Source organism: Chiloscyllium plagiosum, unplaced genomic scaffold (genome assembly GCF_037043375.1).
Source record: "Chiloscyllium plagiosum isolate Xiang-an unplaced genomic scaffold, Cpla_swu_hap1 HiC_scaffold_8, whole genome shotgun sequence".
NCBI lineage: Eukaryota > Metazoa > Chordata > Chondrichthyes > Orectolobiformes > Hemiscylliidae > Chiloscyllium > Chiloscyllium plagiosum.
The window spans coordinates 112,760,409-112,784,894 of NW_028270146.1; positions in this window are offsets into that span (position 1 = coordinate 112,760,409).

Sequence of the window (24,486 nt, forward strand, 5' to 3'; positions counted from 1 at the left end):
TGCGACCTATTGCATTTTCAGCAACGTGACCTCCAGTGCATCCCTCCCATCGATCTTTCAGTTTCGTTTCCCCCTTCACATTCATGATGAAGATCTTATGCTTGTATCGTCGACTTTCCTACTCCATGGATGCTGCCAGACTAGCTGTAAGTTCCCAATACCAAACTTTTTGGCACTGATCATCAGAGTCTGGCATTTGTGTTGCGCAAATGTTGCCTGTCATTTGTCAGCCCAGCCCTCGGTATTGTCCAGGTCTCATTGTATTTGACCATGGACTGTTTCAGCATGCGAGGACTCGTGAATTGTGTTAAAAACTGTGCAGGCACCAGCAAGCATCCTCACTTCTGAGCAACTGATGCTTCTTTGGCCTAGGACACTTCCCTGAGGAATTTCTGCAGGGATGACATGGAGGTGGGACCGCCAACGAATATGACTATAATCTTCTGTACGAGGTATGTCTTCAATCACTGGAGATGTTTCCTCCTAATAACCATTGATCCCAGCTATAATAGAGGTCCCTAATGCCTCTCCTGGTCGAATGCAGCCTTGATGTCAAGGGCTGATGTTACCACAGTACTGGAATTTAACTCCATTTGCCATATTTGAACAAAAATTGTAGTGAGGTTAGGAACTGATTGGTCCTGGTGGAAGCTAAAGTGGGTGTCGTTCAAACATTCAAATATTCCCGGATTACATCTTCTCCACACTGTCATTTAAATTCTGTTGCTTGGTGGCATTGTTGATGACATTTTATATCATTTCACTGATTATCAAGAGGAGGCTGATTTGCAGTAATTGGTTATCTTGGATTTGTTCTGTTTTGTGTAAAAGTTAGACATTGGAAATTTTCTGCATTGTTGGTTATATGCTAGTGTTGGAATTGTGCCAGAACACCGTAGGCCGCGGTGAGATATTTGGTACCCATCACGACCAATCTAGTTGAAATATTTTAAAGTTTTGCTGTGTTGCATGTCAGACTGTATGAATCACTGGAGAATTTGAAAACCGGTTTACTGATTTGCTGTATTTGATGCGCAAAACAGCATTTTGACTGAGTTGAATAGTAGAGTAAACAGTTAATAAAATTAACGAATGCAAATGAGAGGGCAAAGCAAACTGCAATCCTGTTCATGCACGAACTTGAAACCACAGCGAGGTTTATTTAATATTCGTGATGATGAGACATCAATGACGATGCGCAGATAAAGAAAGGCAAAGAACATGAGATCATTACATTTTGCATTAAACTCTGATTTTGAAAGTGGAGGTCAGGACTAGAATAATCTAACAGACTGAAATCGTTAAACTATAAAGAAAATAAGTATTTTGATGACTTAATTTAGACAGTTCTTTGCTCCCATTGTGAAGTGTATGCATACCAATAAGAAATATGTTCTCCTTGAATTTCAGATGTTGCAGACAAGGTGTTATCTCTCAGACGTTTCAATTACCTGGGCTAAGGGCTGTTCAGGAAGTTGAGTCAGTTTAAGTAGCTCAAGTTCCCGATAATCGTCCAATCGGAGAAACAGGTTGGGTTTACATGGTCAGACATGTTCCCTGTGTAATGCTTTCAATTTCCTTTGATGAGTCAGACATCTTTTTCGTAATTATTAAGTAAATATGTGTATAACTGTTTGAACAACGATTATACACTTGGATGTGCTGAGTATTCTTCGTGAACATCTGAACCCGATGTCATGTACATGCAGTTGTTCTGTTCGTTGGAACGATGTAACAGCTTGTGAACAGTCGCCGACAGAACAGGAAAATATTTCCTAATTTTCAAAAAGACATGATCTGGAGGTAAACTGCACGGGTTGTTAGTTCAGGATGCGTTTTAGTGTAGCCGGATTGGATCTTATGTTTGTTAGAGTTCTGTTATTTCTGCATATAATATCAAAATAGAGTAGAATGACATTTATTTTCACATGCACTGCCATGTGCATTTAAAAAGTGATAATGTCACCAATTTGGTGCCAACTTAGGTAGAGATTCTGAACTGCTTGTTACAGAATTGACAGTGTAAACATAACGTTTAACAAAGCAATACAAACTTTAATTCAGGATACAGAATAAACGTAAGCGTATAAATAAAAATGTCTTGAAAAAGTAAACAAATTACAGTTGGTTTGACTGAGTCCATGAAATCCAGGTATCAGAACTGAAAGCCTAGCTGCCTCCTTACCCTGGCCTCTGCCCCGGGGCCCGGCTCCATGAATTATCTGCACAGGCTCTGACTGCCTCCCGCGCCATATTCCGGACCACGATTTCACCACCAGGACTTGGCTGCACTGTGTAAAATTCAAATAGTCCTGGATTATACCTTCTCCACACTGCAATTTATTTTTTTCTTTTTTCCAGCAAGTCTTATATCATGTACTGATACATTTTGTTATTTTGAATCAAACAGAATGTCATTTTAGAACTGTTCAGTTTTTTTTGGTGTTGCTGTACACCCTCAATGAGTGCTGAGTATTGACGGTTTTGATCCATTGTGTATGTTATGCCTCAGTTATTCCTCTAATTCGAGTTTTAAATGGAGGTACTCGAATTACATAGGAAAAGCTTGAGGTTGATAATCTTACTGGAGAGAAGGGAACGGACTTCAGTGCAATTCGAGCAGTAGATAGCATTCAGCGTTCGGTTTTCTTGCTAATGTTCAACCTGTTTTATTTCCATTTTTCATGTTGTGATTGATTTTTTGAATAGTACAGCACAGCAAAATCATGTCTTTTGGCCACAGTGGTAGCATCACTTACAAACAAGCGCCAATGATTCTAATCCCAATTTTTTCAGTACTTGGCACATTGCCTTGTCCAGTTTGGCATCACAAGGTTCACTTTGAGTACAGTGCCTGTTTCTAATAAAAGGACATTCGCCGGCAGAAAGTTCAAAGTTCCCACCACCATCTGTTAATAAGTTTTGGCGGTTTTCTCTCCTCATGCTACAAATCCAATTCAATCGCCTGAATTTGGCTGGTTCACTTGGTGCATCTCCGTTCATCCTGGAGTTCAGGTAGTGTAGTGGAACACAAGGATCTGTTCAAGGGCCACGGCTTTTTGCCATTTTTATAAATGTCCTGGATATGGGTGTGGAAGAATAGGTTAGTAAATTTGTGGATGACACTAAAGTCGACAGAGGTGTGGATAGTGCCAAAGGATATTGTAGGTTAACCTGTAATGTCTTCCATCAGCTCGACAATTTTTGATCGAAACCGCCAAAGCACCCTCAATCTCATGCACAATAAGAAGCAAGTGGAAGCATTGGCAAGGGTTCAGACGAGATTCAATAGAACGTTGCCTTGTAGGGAGGGAATGACTTATGAGGAAAGGCTAAGGAACTTGAGGCTGTTTTCGTTAGAGTGAAGGTTGAGAAGCGACTTCATTGAGACATATCAGATGAGCAGAGGTTTAGATAGCGTCGCCAGTGAGATCACTTTTCCTCGGATGGTGATGGCTCGCATGAGGGGGACATAGCTTTACGGTGAAAGTGAGTACTGCAGATGCTGGAGATAAGAGTCACGATTAGATTGTAACTAAAAAAAGCACAGTCGGTCAGGCAGCATCCGAGGAACGGGAAAAGCAAAGTTTCGGGCAAATGCCCTTCATGAGCAAAGACAGAGCTTGATATTGGCAGGTGATGGGAGAGATGAAAATGGGTTGCTGGAAAATCGCAGCAGGACAGGCAGCATCCAAGGAGCAGGAGAATCGACGTTTCGGGCATGAGCCCTTCTTCAGGAATGAGGAAAGTGTGCCAAGCAGGCTAAGATAAAAGGTAGGGAGGAGGGGCTTGGGGCAGCGGCATTGGAAAAGCGATAGGTGGAAGGAGGCTAAGGTGAGGGTGATAAGGTAAGGGTGATAGGCCGGAGAGGAGGTGGGGGCGGAGTGGTCAGGAAGACGATTGCAGGTTAGGAAGGTGGTGCTGAGTTCGAGGGTTGGGATGGAAACAAGGTGGGAGGAGGGGAAATTAGGAAACTGGAGAAATCTGAGTTCATCCCTTGTGTTTGGAGGGTTCCTAGGCGGAAGATGAGGCGCTCTTCCTCCTCGGAACGCTGATAGGGGAGGGAAATATATCCTTGATGGTGGGGCCCGTTTAGAGGTGGCGGAAAAGACGATGGATGATACGGTGTAAATGGACCTTGGTGGAGTGGTAGGTGAGGACCAGTGGCGTTCTGTCCTGGTGGTGATTGGAGGGGCGGGGCTCAAGGGCGGAGGAGCGGGAAGTGGAGGCGATGCGGTGGAGAGCATCGTCGACCACATCTGGGGGAAAATTGTGGTCTTTGAAGAAGGAGGCCATCTGGGTTGTTCGGTATTGGAACTGATCCTCCTGGGAGCAGATGCGGCGGAGACGAAGGAATTGAGAATATGGGATAGCGTTTTTACAGGGAGCAGGATGGGAGGAGGTGTAATCTAGGTAGCTGTGGGAGTCGGTCGGTTTATAGTAAATGTCCGTGTTGATTCGGTCGCCTGAGATAGAAATGGAGAGGTCTAGGAAGGGGAGTGAGGAGTCTGAGACGGTCCAGGTAAATTTGAGGTCGGGGTGGAAGGTGTTGGTAAAGTGGATGAACTGTTCAACCTCCTCTTTGGAGCACGAGGCAGTGCCAATACAGTCATCGATGTAGCGGAGAAAAGGTAGGGGGTGGTGCCAGTGGAGCTGCGGAAGATGGACTGTTCCACATATCCTACGAAGAGGCAGGCATAGCTGGGGTCCATGCGGGTCCCAATGGCTACTCCTTTGGTTTGGAGGAAGTGGGAGGATTGGAACTCAGCACCACTTTCCTAACCTGCAATCTTCTTCCTGACCTCCTCGTCCCCACCCCCACTCCAGCCTATCACCCTCACCTTAACCTCCTTTCACCTATCGCATTTCTAACGCCCCTCCCCCAAGTCTCTCCTCCCTACCTTCGAGTCTCCTGCTCCTTGGATGCTGCCTGAACTTCTGCGCTTTTCCAGCAACACAGCATCTGCAGTCCTGACTTTCTCCTAGGTGATGGTATAGGACAGCTGCCAGAAGTAGATTCTTTACTCAGCGAGTAGTAGTGGCATGGAACAAACAACCTTAAACAGTAGTAGCCTGGTTAACTCAACTGGCATTTGGATTGGATTAGATTACATTACATAACATTACAGTATGGAAACAGGCCCTTCGGCCCAACACGTCCACACCGACCCGCCGAAACGCAACCCACCCATACCCCTACCCCTACATTTACCCCTTACCTAACACTACAGGCAATTTAGTATGGCCAATTCACCTGACCTGCACATCTTTGGACTGTGGAAGGAAACCGGAGCACCCGCAGGAAACCCACGCAGAACACGGGGCGAACGTGCAAACGTCACACAGTCAGTCGCCTGAGGCGGGAATTGAACCCGGGTCTGTGGCGCTGTGAGGCAGCAGAGCTAACCACTGTGCCACCGTGCCGCCCACAATTGTCATTGCGTCGGCAAGTGTATGAAAATGGAATAGTGCAGTTTAGATGGACTTTAGATTTGTTTCATAGTTCGGTGCAACATTGAGAGCTGAATTTCTGTACTGCACTGTTATAGTCTATGATGACTTGCAGCAGGTGGTGGACGTGGATCAAGATGATTCTGTGAATGTGGATTCTACTGCAGTGGGAAGTGAGGGCAAGGGGATCTCTGTCATTGTTCTGGGAAGAAAGTGAAAGGGCGAAAGGAAAAGCCCAGAGATGGGACAGTCACAACTGAAGGGTCAATCTACTAATATTCGGGGTATTTCTACTTTGAAAGAAAATGAAATCCTGTCAAAGGCTGCTCACTCGAATGTGGTATCACCACAGAAAAACGACAGAGATGGGGAAATTGGGAGAATGGATTCACTCTCAGCTGATAATGTGTCCAGCCATTTGCAGGCGTTACCCCTTAATTATGGAAATGAACAAGGCATCAATATTGACGACTTCTGTTTGACATCTGGTCTGATGTTGGATGGGGAAATAGACAGCGAGGAATATCAGTGGGTATACATGAGCAGGCATTCTAAAGATATCACATAATGCTCAGCAATGATTGTTTCTGTTCAAACAGAAGGACTCTATAAGAACTTAAACCGCCCAAAGGTTGAGAAAGGTGCCAAGGAGCGTGTTAAATCACAGGTTGGCGAGAATTAGTACAGGGCCAGATTAAGGATGCTTAATTCAGTGCAGGAAACAAGTGATAGGCAAAACTGTCAGCTGTATTTCTTGAATTAACCCCAGAAGCTCCTGCGTTTGCTGCTCCACCATATTCCCTGCTCGTCTCCACCTCCAATTGGCACTTGCTAGATCTCACTCATGTCTTTGTAGTTACCTTTTTCTCAGTGTTAATGTCATTACTTCTGATTCTCGATTCTCCTTCTCAAGTTGCCCAGCATTTTCTCTCGCATGATGATCGCTACCCACTTCAACCTTTCGCTGACTAGTCAAGTCGACCTTCCATACTCCTTGCATCAATCTGAGTTTTGTGCTGCAATTTTTTTCGCTGGTCTCAGTGTGCGTCAGCTTCTCCATTCATGCTATTTGACAGCCTTCCAATCATATCTCATTCTGGAAAACTTACCACTTGCCAGGATCCTTACTGTATACAAATTTCCCTTTTGGTACAGAATTTAAACTTTCATGCAATTTGCAAAAACAAAAGTATACTCAGACTTCGTCTTACTCTGCTAAATGCAACTGCAGGTTGACTATGTGGTAGAAGAATTCCCTTTCTCATATAGATCTCGCAGCGACGCTTTTAAATTGAAGAGATCATGACCTCCTTTAGAACAAGGAATTCAGGTGCTTGACTTCATATTGGCACGAGTAAGAGTTTCATGCTGCTTTAGTATTGAAATATGGAGAAAAATAAACAAAGAACAGTATGAAGTTTTCGACTGAGTGCTGTGTATCTGTCATTTTAAATACTCTTTATAATTTGCAGTTTTTAAAATGCTTGCTCTTGAATTTATTATCAGATGAAGTATATGTGCTTGAGGATGACATTCCAGAATTTTATAAAATCATGAAAGGCATTGATAGGGTGAACACTCAAGGTATTTTCCACATTTCGGGATTTCAGACATAGAGTGCATATGATTAACTTGCGAGGGGAATGATACAAAATAAATAAAGGGTTAACATTTTCACGCAGAGGGTGCTGTATTTATGGAATGAGTTGTCAGAGGAAGAGTGGTAGATGCAAGTATAATTACCACATTTAAAAGGTATGTGGACAAACACATGAATGGGAACATTTAGAGGCATATGGGCCAAGTGCAAGCAAACGGGTTTAATTTGGTTTGAAAACCATGGTGAGCATTGACAAGTTGTATCAAAGTTCTGTTTCTGCGCTATGTGACTGTATGAAGCGATAAAGTGAAGCAAAAAGGAAGAAAGTATTATGCAAGTAAATTGATAAGAAATATTAGCACAAGCAACACGAACTTTCTGGACATATAAAAAACGTCAGGAAAGTTCATTGAACATTTGGAGGGTGTGACTCGGTAACTGACTGCAGGGAACAGACAGGTAATTTACACCAGAACTTTACATCATTCCTCACAGGGGAAGGAACTGTAAATATTTCAATGATATAAACAAACTGGTAATTGGAGGAAAGTTCTTGAACTCTCTTTAAGAAAAGGAACAACTTTTTTTTTAACAAACCGATCATGGTAGACAGGCCATCTGCCATTCATAGTTGCTTTTAAAAAAAGTGTTCAGCGAGTGACTGGTGAAACTGTGAAAACTTCGGTGAGTCTATGGATTGCTGGAGTGTTCCAGCGAAACTGGCAAAGCTCCAATGTGGTCCCTGTTTTCAAGAAAGAAACGAGACATGAAGCAGGCACCAATTAACCTAAACATTATTGCTGGGGATTTGCTAGAATATTTTATAAAGGAAAGAATTGCAGGGTATTTCGAAAACTTTCATGTAGAATCAGCATTGTTTTGTGAAAAAGAAGTTATGCTTTCCCCTGTAACATCATGCATAGTTGTTTTTTGAGTACTTTGAGTATGTAACAAGCACATTTGCTGAAGTGGAACTGGTAGACCGGAGGCTTTCCAGAGATTTCCCATAAGGCATCAAAAAATACAGTGTCTTATTCAAGACAAAAGATTGACGGAGAAGATATTTGGATGGGATGATGATTGCTTGACACACAGAAAGTGGAGAGTCAGGGTTGATGTGTCTTTATGTTAAAACGTATCTCCTGGATGACTACAAATATCAATCCGATGGCATCAGCTATTTGCAATCTATACTGATGGCCTGAAGGAAGGAGCTGAGTTGAATATATGTCCAAGTTTGTGGATGACACTGAGAACAAAAAGGCAAGCTGTTATTTAAAGGAGAGAGCTTTCAGAAAATGTGCAGTACAAAGGGATTGTCGTTTTTCTGTGTATGCAACATAACGTGAGCATGCTGATGCAGCAAGTACCAAGGTTTTTTTCCATTTGACTGGAATGAAAGCGTTGAGTTATCACCTAACTCTAAAGTGGTGAGGCATACATTCGTTGTGTTTAAATGAATGAGTGACGATACTTCACAAAATACAAGATATTGTGGGGGATGTATAATGTATAGTTTGAGATTGTGTTTCCACTCCTGGGCGGAGCCTCGAACTCAGGGACATAGATACAGGTTAAGGGCATTGACTTCGAACAGAGATGCAAAAGAATGCCTTCTCACAGATGGTGGTGAATACATAGAATTCCCTAACACTGAGATTTGTGGAGGGATATGACGATTGGGCAAGAAAGTGGAGTTGAGGCATGGAACCAATCAGTCATGTTCTTATTAAATTACAGACAAAAATGTTCAGGGGCCGAATCACCTTCTCCAGTTCCTATTTATCACGTTCCTATCTTCTGTTGTTCGAAAGTAACTGGTTATTTTCCTGTAGGAAAACTTCCAGGACAGCAGAGGGTTTGGTTGAGTTCACACTTAGGGGGGCATGGGGATTGTATTCACAGCGAATTTAGTTTGCAGCATGGCCCAAATCTGCAGCAGAGTTTAGAGAGAGGGTTGGCCGGAAGAGGTTTTGTGGGTGGTGGGGAGTTACTTCCTGACTCAGCCTGGATTTTCTAAGCACATTTTCCAAACAATACATAATCAGCGACGTCTTGTCGACCGAAATCCTGTGTAGCAGGTTTTTAGGGCTAATTGGAACATTAGAACATGGGATTGAGGGGCACCAAATTCAATCCTTTCACAAGACTCTACCAGTAAATATGGTCATCTCTTTGTGCTCCCCGATAGACTATTCTGTCAATACATCATTGTCCCTCAATCACCTGTCTATCAAAAAACAAATGAACTCAGCTTCGATAGAATTTAAATTTCCGACCAACACAAATTTCTGGGAAGGCGAATTACCAACTGACTGAATTCCCAATTTGTGAATTTCTTCTCTGTTCTAACTGAGAGTGTCACTGTTTCATTTTCAAATTCCTCTCCTCCACTGATCACAACAGATTTTAAATGTAAGCAGTTTGATGACATGGCCAATGAAAACGGACTCAGACTGGGTCAGGTTCAGTAAAGGAACAATCAGGCAGATTTTTATAGTCAACCACAAATGAATGTTAGTAACTAACGGAGGAGCATTGTGGATCTGTGGTCAGCATTGCTGCCTCACACCACCAAGGAGTTGGGTTCATTTCCAACATCGGGCGAGCCGCTATGTGAAGTTTGCACAATCTATCAGTGTCTGTGGGTTTTTCGTTCAAATGGTTCAGTTTCCTTCTGCAGTCCAAAGACATGCAGATTATGGTGAATTGGCCATGATAAATTGCCCATATTTCCCAGGGATGTGTAGGCTGTTCGTTGGGTCCCTGTGGGCTCAGTGGGGTGGACTGTTCTGTTTCCACACTGCAGAGGTTCCTTTAGAATTACAATATATTTTGACTACACGAATACCCCGTGGGTAAATATCTGATCCAATGCTCAAGGTTTTGTATGTATGAATAAGATTACCTCTCATTACAAGAGTAACATTTTCAAGCCTCCATAATATAAACTATTCTTCGCAGGAATACGTGAAGTGAAACATCTCTGAACTGCTTTCAATGGAACAATATACTTTCTCAGGTAAGGACATACAACAAGGAATAACTTCACACACAGAAGAGTAGGTTTACTTCAGTTTTCGCAGAGTGTTTTGAGCCTTTAGAACAGTCTTCCCCACAGAGTCTTGGAGGTGGAGGTATTGAATATTTTTGAGGCAAGATTCATGAATTGCAAAGAAGTCAAGAATTATCGGGGAGTGGACATAAATGTGCAGTGTTGGAGAATACATTGACATTGGTACCAAATGACACGGCTCCATATTATCCAGGAATATCGTGCAAAACGAAGAGGTAATAAATTATTTTTTTTGGGTGGGGGTTTGTGATCCCAGGTAGCCGCAATCAAAGCACAGGTTAAGTCGTGCTCTAACCCACTCCACCTACCGATTTAACCTTGATCAGTGGAAATGACAAAACACGGCAAAGGATGAAGGAAATCCCAACGCCCGGGGCACCCGTCAGAAGCATCGGTTGTACCTGCAGCTGCAGCGACAATCGCCTCTGCTTATTCAATGGATCGATCCCTTACCGGCCTAGATTGTGGACTTCATGAAGAGGCGTGAAATGATTGAAGCCATAAAAGAATACATGTTAAGCAGTAGGCCAGACCCAGTTCTCAGCCATGCTCCAAAGACATGAGCAGCAAACTGACAGCCTTGGAAACAGAACAGACAAAGGCAAACGAAGAATAGAAGCGGCAGAGACTGAGATCGATTCCGCTGAGGAGCGGATCCAAAACCCTTGAGAAACAGGCCAGTTCCTTAACTGAATAACTTGACTTTGGCATCAGGGGCAGCATGAAAAAAAATTCTCATCATCGGTCTGCTAGACAGGATGGAAGGCCGTCAGCCAGTGAGTGTTTGTTTGAGAACTGGCTGCCGCGATTCCTTCAATTCGATGCTGAAATGGATTTGATGGAGATTGAGAGAGCCAGTTGGTCTACGGCCCGCAGGCAAGCTCGGATCAGCGCCATCGCCTTGCCCTTGTGTGAATACGTAGTTATGGCAACAAAAAAAGAGATATGGAAGCTTTCAAAACCCAGTGGAAGTTTCGGACGGGTTGACTTCACGAGAGCTTCAGGATTATGTTCTTTCAGGAATTTTCTGCAGCGGTGATTCAAAAAGGAATCTTATCGATGTTATCAAGAGAACTAAGGGAACTCGGGATTCAATATTCCTTCAGTTGCCGAGCGGTGCTCTATATAACTTCCAATAGATCCTCGAACTTACTTGACTCTCCAGTGAAAGCGATACCTTTGTGGACACTTCACAGTGTGCTGGATGATTTAAAAGTACAGATAATCATGTTTTGCATTCTGACAGAATGTTTGATGGATTTTTCTGTTATTAACTAGTGTTATATTATAGTCGGAAATGGGGAGCGTGTTCATTTTATCTTCCTCTGGGTGTGGTGCAAGCTGGTGGTAGTTATCAATGTGTCTGTGATGATTAAATGCCCCCTATGGTCTGCTTAAACCGTTTTTGTGATTAATTGCCCTGGATACTACATTGGTAACCAGTCAGAAGATAATGTTTTGGGGTATGTGAATGCCCCCAGCGTGCTGTGGCTAAATGTGTTTCTTTTTGTGATTTTGTATGTAAGTAGTTTTAGAAGGTTTTGAGAGCATGTTAATTTTAGTAGATTTAGTCTGTGTAGTTTTTAGGCTCTATATTTATTTTTCGTTGATGCTCAGCGATTTATTGTTGGAATTCTTCCTCTCTGGATTTCAAGTATTGTTACAGTGTGTTCTTACTAATGATGTATTAAATGGTGTACCTGGAACATTAAGGGAAGCCATTCGCCAGTCAAGGGGAAAAGGTTACTCTCTCCTCTTAAAAAGGTGAGGGTTGGTATTGCTCTATTGCGGGAAACGCACCTTGATGACAAGAACGTTTGAATTTACAGCAGGGTGCGTTTGATAGAGTTTACTTCTCTTCTCTGAATATCTGGAGTAGCGGAGAAGCCATACTTCATAGGACGAATCTTCCATTTAAATAGTTAGATTCCACAAGACACTCAGAAAAAGTTCATAATCCTCAAAGACTTGATATATAGGAAATAAAACGGCATTTCGAGTGTTTATTTGCTGCGGCACACCCCCTTAAATTCCTGGAAGATGCAATTTCAAATTAAGTAATCTTGTATCGCCCCACATTAATGTACAAGTCGATTTCAACAGTCTTGTGGACCTCACGGTGGTCAGACGCCCAAAGGTTCCCAATAACCTCTTTGCAAACGAATGAATTCGTAGATTTGTGTGCGGAACTAGGGCAGGCAGATATTTGGAGGAATCTCCAGGTCGAGATTTTACTTTCTTCTCTAACCTACAGAAATGGCAAAGGAGGTTTGATCACTTTCTCAGACCCTGCAGCAATTTAAGATTCGGTGGTGTCCTGTGCAATTGGGAATATTGCCATTTCTAACCATGCAGCGGTATACTTATTGGCTAAGAGCATGGACAATATAAAGGTGCAGAGACACTGGCAAACTGTCCCTTTATTCTGAAGGGTTATAGGTTCACTGTCTGTTTCTATAACGATTCCAGAGCTTCCTGAGGCATTAATTCAGATTCAGCCAGTAATCCATCCACTCTATGGGAAACAGCTCAGGTTTCTGACAAGGAAGTAGTTATTTCTTTGGAAGCTGCAGAATGGGGAGCAGCAGCATTTGCTCGAGATGCGATTGCATGCTGGAGAGAGGGCATACTTCAATTAACCCTAGGTGGCTGAGCGACAGAGGATCACAATGCTTCGGTCTACATTGAATTCCGTGCTCACTCAGAGAGCCAAGAAGGAATTTGCTTTTGTAAAACAAAGGTTGTTTGAGCATGGTGATAAGTCGGGCAAGTGTTTAGCGTATCTTGCCAGGAAAAAAGAGCGTCTCCCAAGTCATCACCTCAATTAGGAAAGGGATGGGGACGCATACATGCGATTCCAAAAAGAGTAATGCAGAAATTCGGTCAGTTAACTCCGAACGATTTCAGACTCAACTTTGTGAGGATAGATTTAGTAAGATGGAGTATGTTTTCAAGAATTTGGATCTTCCATGAGTAACCTCTGTAAAAGTGTCTGCATTAATGCATCATTGCCAGTGCTGGATGTGCAGGACCCTGTGAAGCAATATCAGAGTGGAAAGACGCCCAATCCTGACCGCCTTCCCAATGAATGTTGTCAGGGCCATGTTCAATCACTCATACAGTCATTCTGCCTATCGCCATCCTTAAAAGAGGAAAATCGATCTCTTATTCTGAAGAAAGTGAAACACATAGAGGACTGTGATTTTTACATGTCACGATTAACTGGCTATTTTAAAATCCTATCTGAGACCCACGCATTTAGCCGGGAAACTGTGCTGCCTTCCATTGTCAAAGAGTACCAGACTGACTCTACAAATGGCTATTCTTCCAACAATGTTAGGAGATTACTCAATGTGATTCAAGCGTTTCAACAACAATCTGTAAAGGGCTCAAAGATCTGTTTAGATGCAGAGAAGGCATTTCATTGGGCTGAGTGGTCACGTGTCATCTATACATTAAAACAGTTTGGTCCAGGTGAAGTTTTATCAAGCGGGTGAGGGTGCTTTATAGCGATCTTCTGGAAGCGGTTCTCACAATTGATGTGCGATCCAGTAATTTTCATATTTCTGGAGCCAGTCGACAAAGTTGTCCCCATTCGCCATTGTTGTTCACATTGGTGATAGTGTCACAGGTGGAGGCCGACCATATGGGCTTCACAATGGACTGCAGATCTTCCAACATTATTAAGCGATTACTCAATATAATTCAAGTGTGCCAACAACGATAAGTGGTATTTTTCGATGCAGAGAAGGCATTTGTTTGTGTTCAGTGTTGGTATGTTTTCTATGCATTACAACAGATTGGTCAAGGCGAAGCTTTTTATCACGTTGGTGAGGGTCCTTTATAACGATATTCTGCTCGCTGTTCTCACCAAAGGTGAGCGATCCAATAATTTTCTATAAACAATCTATAATATTGTATCCTTTCGTCAATGTTGTTTACAATGTTGATAGAGCCATTGGATGAGGACACCCGTCGGGACACCAACATATCTGCCCCAGGCATGGGGTAAGAGTCAAATAAGATTACATTGCATGCAGATGATGCTCTTATCTTTTTATCAAATCCCCCAGTATTCGTACCTCACCTGATGCAATGCATCAATTCGTTTGGCGCCTATTCCAGCTATAAGATTAATTTTACAAATTCGATGGCCGTGGCAACTGGTGGTCTTAGGGAAATACCCGATGCCTTAGGTGAATCCCGATTTCGTTTTAAAGGTAGCATGGGGTTGTGAGGTCCTCTATTTAGATATATTCATTGCTCTTTGATCATTCATTTTACGTGAACGTTGACCATTTTTTGTCAAAATTGAAACAAGAGCTTCGAAGATGGGAGGCACTTCTAATATCTTGGTTGGTCAGATAGATCTAGTTAAAATGACTGTCTTTCCTCATTTGTTCTCCCCCGTGTGAATGCTTCCTTTGATGTTTCCCAGACAAATATTTAGGAATTCAATGTCAAGTTTAGCTCTTTAATTTGGCATTATAATTGATACCTTATCGAGATAACAAAATTTCAACTGTCCCACAGACTGTTGGAGGAGGCTGGCCGTCATATTAAAAGCTAACAATTAAGCCCTCTTTTATCCTATGTTAATAACTGGTCCTGTACTCGGCGTCAATATGGTTAGATATTGAAGCATCTCAGGTAAAGTGCTCCCGTATTAGTCTGCTGTTCTTAGAAAAAAAACTATGAAAGTTAAGGAGTATTGTCATAACTCAATAATTATCAATAGTGTTACAAAATGGTGGCAATGCGTCATCTCTCGGACAACACAGCCAAGACCACATTTCTTCCCCTATACTTGGTATACTGGATTGTTAACCAGTAATAATGGATTCTGGGTTTAAAATGTGGGCAGCGAACATGCATCTTGCTTGGCAGATTCAGAATAAGAAAACATCCTACAGTGTGGATACAGGCCAATGGACTCAACAAGTCCACACACACACGAAAGAGCATCCCACCCAGACCGATTCCAGTACCATCCTATATTTACCATGACTAATGCCCATATCCTACACATCCCTGAACACTACGGTCAATTAAGTACGGCCAATTCATCTAACATGCACATCTTTGGACTGTGGGAGGAAACTGGATCAAATCCACACAGACACTGCAAAAACTTGCAAACTCAGCACAGACAGTCTCCCAAGGGAAGAATCAAACTCGAGTTCTTAGTGCTGTGAATCAGCAGTCCTAACCATTGATCTACCGTGCAGTATTTGCGGGTGATACAATGATGTCCTTTTATCAAATAACTGGCAAGTATGGACTACGTTGTGGAGACCTCTTTCTTTTTTGCTCTTTTTCTTCAAAAAAGAACAACACCATTAATGGATCCTGACAGATCCTTTACAGAGAAGAGGGTGTTTCATGTTTAGATCCCACTCTCAGTCAGTCTACTATATCATTAGTTGGAGAGTAGACTGTCAGACGAGCCTGTGTGGCTTTGTGATGTCAAAGAAAGAAAGTTGGTGTTCAGATCTCTTGGGAGACCTGGAAGGATATTTGTAAAAATACAAAGAGGATTTTAATTTGTAATAGGACACATGTCATACAGATAAAGGTGCTTCATCGAGTCTATCTGGCCAAGAGTAGCTCTCGCACTTCAAAGTGGAGTTATCGTCAACATGTCCTAAATACAGAATGACTAGGGACACTCTTATTGATTGCCTGTGGCCTTGCCACAGGCTTCGTATACATTGGAGGGCAGTTTTCGGTTTGATAAGTGAGGGTCTTGGGGACCGAATTGGCGAAGGACCCGGTTAGTGTTTTCCAGTACCTGTCCAGGGTACCTTCTGCAGATGTGCATGGGGAGAAAAAAAGATAGCATCATTAGTTTCTGTGGTAGAAAAAATATTTTGTTGTGTTAGGTGCCTGAAAACGCCTCTGATCTGTAAGGTTGGCATAAGCTGTTCATGGAGCATATCACTTTGGACTTTCTCACAAACAGATACAGGCTTATCTTTCACTCTAATAAGGGCTTTTGTATGGCCATGACGGTCTTTTCTAATGAATCTAATATACACATAGGAAGAATTACGAACGTATGAATGTACACTGTGTAAAGCCCTCGAAGAACGAGACCTGCCATGTCGTTATGCTGAGCTCCATTATTTATTTATCACTTTTATTTATTTTTGTTTTTCTTCAATCCGATGGCTGTATTTACCTTGCTGCTTTGTATGTACATGCCCATTTGTGTAATGCTGCTCAATTTGTACAGTTTTTGAGTTGTGTTGTTATTAGTTTATTATAACATTAATAAATCTCTTTCCCAATAAAAAACATTTTAAGAATTAAAATATTAACATTGTTAGAGAGTCCCAAAGTACTCTCATTAGAGAGACCACAAAATGTCGTTTAAATTAAGGATCAGCACATTTCGGGGGAGGGATGAGTTTGAGAAAGCAGCCTCTTAATGGTAACCTCAGTCAGTGTGGGAAATTCAATCTGTGAATTTGACCTGTCTCTACATGACAAACCAGCCGTCAAGCCAACTGAGTGGGAGACGATTACTAACTGCGATTGGATTTCGAAAACCATAAAATACGTTTAGATTTTTGATTGGTCTCTGTAAAGCATGCTTACTATTACATGATAGGATAAACCTGATAGATTATATTGGCGAGTCAGTCCTCTTGGGAAATGCCTCCCGAACACATCCTCGATGAAAACCTGGGTAAAAGTGCCTGAGTGTCATCTGGTCAGTGACAGGAAAACAAGGGGTTGAATGAATGAAAGTTCCCGTAACATGGAGCTGAGAAAACATACAGATCAGCCGTGATCGAATTAAATGCTAAACCACAATTGAATGGCTATATGGACTCACGATGAATTTGAATTGCAAGTGATTTTAAAAACATACCAATCTACTCCTCCCTCTTATATTTCCACACTGGGGCACTAGGGCATTTTCCTGAAACTGGGAATTAATTGGAGCATTATTGGGGGCATTCCCTCATCGGCACTCTTCACAACATTCTCTAACAGTTTAGAAGGTATTACAGAAGCAAGACAGAGAGAGGGAACATCCTGTCTGCAGCAGTGAGAGTGGTTCTGCCAGCAACAGTGAGCATGGGTCTTGTTCGGGGTTTAGCGCGATAACAGACATGCTGTGAGTTTGAGAGGGCAGAGCGAATATAGTGGCACTTACCCTGACAGCGTGGGGACGTTTATTGATTATTGTCGTGTATTGCTGGACATATATTCAGACTGCAGATACTGCACTGAGCTGCGTTTTGAGCTCAGACCATGGGTCTGATAGGTTTGGTAGCTTGCCCCCACTCCCCCGCAGTAAGCGAATTGTCCCCTCTGTACTAGCCCATCCACAGGCCGTCCACACCCCTGTCGACAAACAGTGGTGCAATTGCCCCTTATCTACCATTCTCGGGGTAAACAATGCACGGCAGGTCTGAACTGAGAAATCTCAACCGTGTGCTAATTGGTCTTTTAAAGATGATACCTGTGCCTGGAATCACAGAAAGACAAGGGCCATCTGGGTAATGGTGAGTACCTCCAGCATGATGGGTGGAGATGCAGCTGGCATTGAATTTAGGAACACAATGGGATGGGGTAGTCAGTTAATGAGGTGTGTTCATTATGGTAGCACCAGGTAACTAGCTCAGCTTGATGCAGACAATTCCTCTGTCAAACTTAGTGAAAATATCACTGAGATAAATTATGATTAAATTCAGCTCAAAAGTTGAAGATTCTCCTGACCAGCTGAGGCCTTACCAACGTCCTGTGCATCTGCAACACAACGTCCCAACTTGTATACTCAATGTCCTGATGATGGCCAGTGTGCCAAAAGCCTTATTCACTGCCCTGTGTATCTGCGACTCCACTTTCAGAGAACCATGCACCTGATATGCAAGGTATGTCTGCTCCACTACACTCCTTTAGGGCCGAGCATTAATCATGAAATTACTACCTGGATTTCCCTTCCAGGGTATTAGTATCCTTGCGCCTCATTGACTTCGAGATTTCCGGGTGCCCCACACTCAACCATTTGAATGACTGCCTCCTGTCGCTGTAACCTAGTTTGTTGCAGCTGAATGACTGCTTTCTGTTCAATTGTACCAGTCTCGAACAGTTGAGGGATTGCCTCCTGTCCCCGTGTACCAGTCTCTAGTTGATGAATGACAGCCTCCTGCCCCTGTGTCCAAGTGTCGAGCAATTGAATGACTGCCTCTTGTTTATTTGTACTAGTCCCGAGCAGTTGAATGATTGTCTGCTGCTCCTGTCTCCTAGTCTTGGGCAGATGAATGACTGCCTCTTGTTCCTCTGCCCCAGGTTTGTGAAAATAGATGTCCTCCTCCTGTTCGTGAGTAAAATGCTCCAATAGCTGTTCGCTCTCCTGCTTCTCCTGAGTAACGGGCTCCATCAGCTTTGTGCTATCCTGCTGCTTCTTTCGAGTGGAATTCATGAAATAATTGGCCTCCTCACATTGCTCACAGCTTCTGTTGACTGAAAATCTTTCTCCTGCTTCTGTAACACACGCTCAAAATCTAAATGTTGTACTATTGTATTTTACTCTCAGTAATTCAGCAAGCAAGCTGACTGACAGATTTCTGAAGTTGAATGATCTCTTCCGGTACATTTGTTACACTCTCAGGAGAGAACAGTGTCTCAGAGATGTACAGCACAGAAAATGAAAACTCTTCAGTCCAGGTTGTCCATGCCGACTAGATATCAGAACTTAATCTCGTCCCGTTTGTCAGCACTTTGCCCATATATGTCTGAAAGCTTTCTATCCATGTACACATCGAAATGCCTTTTAAATTATGTAATTTTACCTGCTTCCACACCATCTTATGGTTGCTCACTCTACACGTGCAGCACCGTATGTGTAAAAAATTTGGGCCTCATTTCTCACTTTTAAATCTTGCCCCTCTCCTCAAAGCTTTGTCGTCTAATTTTTGACCTCCTCACACTGGGAAAAAAGATGTTGACAACTTTCCTTATCTCTGACGTTTATGATGGCAAATAACTCTAAGAGATCACCCCACAGACTCAACACTTAAAAATAGTCCCAGTCGATTAATAAATGGCAGTGTATAAACTATTGATCCTTGTGGCACGCCATTGGACACAGGCCTCTAATTTCAATGAACAAACCTGCACGTGCTGTCTCCAACCTTCATGAAATTTTGTATCTAAATAGCTAGCTCATCCTGGATTTCAAGCAGTCTAAACTTGCTAACCAATCTAGCATGAAGAACCATGTCGATGTCTTACTGATATCCATGAAGACAATATCGACTGCCCTGCATTCAAACATTACCTTAATCACTTCTTCAAAAAAAAATTCAACAATTTCCCACGGACAAAGCCTCTTCATTGCTGGCTCTTCCAGATACATATATAGCCTTTCCCTCATAGTCCACTCCTACAATTTTGTCATCATTGATTTCAGGCTCACCAGTCTATAATTCCATGTTTTTTCTTACTTTCTTAAATAATGGCACTATGTTAGCAGCCAGGCGAAAGTGAGGACGGCAGATGCTGGAGATCAGAGTCGAGATTAGAGAGGTGCAAGGAAAGTATAACAGGTCATGCAGCATCCGAGGAGCAGGGAAATCGACGTTTCGGCCAAAGACCGTCATCAGCACCACTCTAATCTAGACTATGACAGCAGCCATCCAGTCTTTTGGCACCATACCTCTGGCAATCGACGAGACACATATATCAGCAAAAGACTTAGAGATCAATTGCCAAGCTTTCCACGAAGTTCTGGGATTAAACCGATCTGGTCCGAGTGTTTTGTTCATCTTTATGTGCTTTAATAGGTCAAACACTTCTTGCAAGACAGCACTTTTCAAGATGTCACAAAGTATTTCTCCAAGTTCTCTCGCTCTTGTCGTCTACTATACAGTAAAAATTGAGGGGGAAAACGCGTTTAGTATCTCACCCATCTCCTGTGGTTCCACACATAGACAGTTTTTCTGATCCTTAATAGACCCTATTCACTCCCTAGTTAATCTTTTTACATATTTGTCGAATTTCTTCAATACCTTGTTAACCCTACTTACAAAGCCATCTCATGTCTGAAGGGTTCTGCCCCGAAAGCTCTTTTGACTTTCCACGTAGTGCCCTTATACTCCTCTGGGGATTCACTCGGTCCTAGCTCTGTTTACCCGACGTGTACTTCTTTCCTTTCCTTGAAAAGGGCATCAATATAACTGGCCATTCATCGAACCCTGAACTTGCCCGCCTTGCCTATCTCACTGATAGGAACACCTTGCCTATGGAAACGCAGCATCTAATTTTTCAATACTTCGCATTTTCCAACCATCTCTTTAAATGTGAATAAGGTCTGCCAATCAGCCTTTCAATGGGCTTGCCTGACACTTTCAAAATTGGCCTTACTCCAAGCTGCCAGACAAGGTGGGATTGAGGTTCTTAAGGAAGGGTTATTAGAAATCCTGCAGAATGTTAAAACAGATAAGTACCCTGTGCCGGATGGGATTTATCCGAGGATCCTCTGGGAAGACAGGGAGGAGATTCCCGAGCCTTTGGCTTGGATCTTTTCAGTCGTTATTGTCTACAGGAATAGTGCCAGAAGATTGGAGGATAGCAAATGTGATTCCACTGTTCAAGAAGGGAAGTAGAGACAACCCTGGTAATTATAGACCAGTGAGCCTTACTTCAGTTGTTGGTTAAGTGTTGGAAAGCTTAGAAGAGATGGGATTTATAATTATCTGGAAAAGAATAATTTGAATAGGGATAGTCAGCACGCTTTTGTGAAGGGTCGGTCGTGCCTCACAAACCGTATTGAGTTCTTTGAGAAGGTGACCAAACAGGTAGATGAGAGTAAACTGTTTGATGTGGTATACATGGATTTCAGCAAGGCGTTCGGTAAGGTTCCCGACAGTAAGCTATTGTACAAAATGCAGAGGAATGGGATTGTGGGAGATATAGCAGTTTCGATCAGTAATTGGCTTGCTGAAAGAAGACAGAGGGTGGTGGTTGATGGGAGTCCTGGAGTCCTGTTACTAGTGTTGTACTGCAAGGGTCGGTCCGCTGCTGTTCATCATTTTAATAAATAGGGCGCAGAAGGGTGGGTTAGTAAATTTGCAGAGGACACTAAGGTCGGTGGAGTTGTGGATAGTTACGAAGGATGTTATAGGTTACAGAGAAACATAGATAAGATGCAGATCTCGGCTGAGAGGTGGTAAATGCAGTTTAATGCAGGCAAGTATGAGGTGATTCACTTTGATCAGAGTAACTAAAATGCAAAGTACTGGACTAATTTTAAGATTCTTGGTAGTAACTGATGAGCAGAGAGATTCAACGTTTGTGAGAAGATTTGTAGCTCGGGTGCTCGTGGTTTGTGGTTCTGTTCGCCGAGCTGGGAATTTGTGTTGTGTACATTTCCAGTCACCGCATTATAAGAAGGATGTGGAAGCTTTGAAAAGGGCGCAGAAGAGATTTACTGGAATGTTACCTGGTATGGAGGGAAGGTCTTACGAGGAAAGTCTGAGGGACTTGAGGTTGTTATCGTTGGAGAGAAAAAGGTTGAGAGGTGACTTAATAGAGACATAAAAGATAATCAGTGTATTAGATAGGGTGGACAGGGAGAGCATTTTTCCAAGTATGGTGACGGCATGCACGAGGGGGCATAGCTTTAAATTGAGGGGTGATAGAAATAGGACAGATGTCAGAGGTAGTTTCTTTACTCAGAGAGTAGTAAGGGTATGGAATCCTTTGCCTGCAGTGGTCGTATATTCGCCAAATTTATGTACATTTAAGTCGTCATTGATCAAGCCGTACGTGGAATAGTAGAGGTTAGATGGGCTTCAGATTGGTATGACAGGTCGGCGCAACATCGAGGGCCAAAGGGTCTGTACTGCGCTATAATGTTCTATGCTCTATGTAATGTTGACATCAGGTCTGTTATTTACCTTAAATATGTTAAAGCTAATATTTATGGACTAACTGACTTGAAAGGTTAAATGAACTCCGCCTGTCCCTTTGTACCAGTTGCGAGAGGTTGAGTGGTCTACTGTGCCTCTGTATCAGGCTCGAGTGGCTGAATGGCCTCCTCCTATCCCTCTGAATCATTCCCACCAAGTTGAATGGCCTCTTCCTGTCCCTCTGTAGCAGACTCAAGAGTTTGAATGACCTCCTACTGTCCAACTGTAGCAGACTCGTGAGGCTGAATGGTTTCCTCCTGGTCCCATGTGACTGGCCTGAGAGGCTGAATGGCCTCCTCCAGTAATCTGAAACAGGTACATGGGGACAGAATTGATTCCTGCTGTTCCTGAGTACCAGACTCAGTGCTCTAAATAATGTATGATTTTTATGGAAGGATTTGATAACGGAGCACTTAAAACCAGGAGCAGCATTGCGCAATGTCAATGGGCAAAAAATATTGTAACCCTGGTTTATGATCTCTAGAAATTTCCACACCAGATATTTTATGTAGCTGACCTGTTATTTTGTACTTGTCACCTTTTATAAACGGGATGGAACATATATAACCCTGAAGCGGTCTGGCAATACTCTCGCATGCAAGAAAGGTCGAGTAAAATGTTTGAAAATTTATGGTACGTCCCTCAGCAAACGCCATAAAATCCATCGAGATCGAGTAAATGTTTCCTTTTGTTGTGATTTTAAAAGTGATGCCAGGAAGGTGTTAACTGAATCTGTTTGTTCGGTGACTGTGATTCATTCCAGTCTCCAAGGATTATAATTATCCCAGTGGATGGTTTCCATCGTTTAAGGATAAATGGGCTCTGTCAATGTGTTATCGCAATGTGTATGTGCGTGAGCATCACCGACAGCACTTACAGGTATCAGCAGCTCCATAGAGAGGGGGAGGGGTGATCCAAATCTGAGTACAAGAGGATTGGAATGTTATAACATTGGTTCGGGATTTGAGCAAGGTAGATGGGAATATTGTAAGAATGATCAGGAGTTTATCTTGGGATGTTTGGTTTTTTTCTGCATATTATGAACGACTATCATTATCATGGCGGACCCTGTATGCACTTCGCATTATTCAATACTTTTATTATCCAATCCTGGCTTTCGTCGGTGTCCCTGGTAAGTTTTGCTGTTCAGTCATTAACTCTACAAATCATGTTTCACTATAACACTGTTCTTTTAATTGATTATACTATCCTTGCCACAGTTTTTTATCCTGCTAAGACTCTGAATCCAGATTTTATTTTACAAACCATTACAAACTGCGTCAATGAACTTGACATTTCACTCTCTCCCCACTTGCTTCTGGCAGTGTTTCTCATGGCTCTCCATATTGACCTACTGAATTTCAGCTGTAAGTCGCAATTCATTGTTTCACTGCCCTTGCAAGCGAAATATTGGGAGCATGGAGACCACTGTCGTCTCTTCTGGTTGCAAACGCTCTTTCGTTCCTCCGATTCAATCCCACCCGTGGTTAATATCTGACTTCTGCTGACCATACTTCACTGTCAAATCACATCTGCTATTTGATTCTTGATCTATGAAATGATGTTTTTATGATGGCAATGATTCGCCACTGAGACTCCCAGCTTCAATTTATATTCTTAAGTACCTCCTGACACCTATCCATGTAAAATCCCTCTCTCTCTCTCTGTCCATTAATCAGGCTCCAACAGTTGTTCATCTTTTAACTGATTTCCTCCATGCACGTTTTCTCTCAGACCATGATTTTCAAATCGATCACTGTTCCGGACACACACACACATGTACACTTAAAACCCCTTGCCTTGTGCTGCTGCATGGCAATGCCGAGACACAAATCTGTGGGAGACCCTTTTACTGTCATTCGCAATATGGTCTACAAATCTTCCTGTGTTTATCAGTTACTGAGTGCAAGTGGCGCAGCAATACAGTGGCAAATGCTGGGAATACTCCCAATGATGGGCACATAGTCCAGCTTAATGAGAAATACACTGGCATAGTTTGCACAGCTTTCCATGTTGAGCTGTCGGCTTGTCCCAGTTTATACTGTCTGAGCTGGTTCTGTGAGGCAGATTCAGAATTTTAAGTAACACGTTATTTCAGCTGATCTGGCATTGCCTTTATTCAACGTTCTCATTCGTGTGATTGGACTCTCGAAAGTCCCATTACTCTATTTAGAACCACTCTCTTGTCTGTTTCTCCATATTTCAACAACATGTGGTGTGTTTATCTTAATTATCTCCTTCCGTCTTTCATGTGAATCCTTCTACCCCTTTGTATCTTTCACTGGCTTTGGTTTCTGGCTCCCTCGTGTATTGAGTGCTGGCATTATCAAGCTTAAAAACAGTGAAGTGGTTTGTGTCGGGCTGTTGTTCACCTTCTGGTGTGTACCATGTGGTGCTCCATATTGGATAGTGGGGCTCAGCAGCTTTGAGAC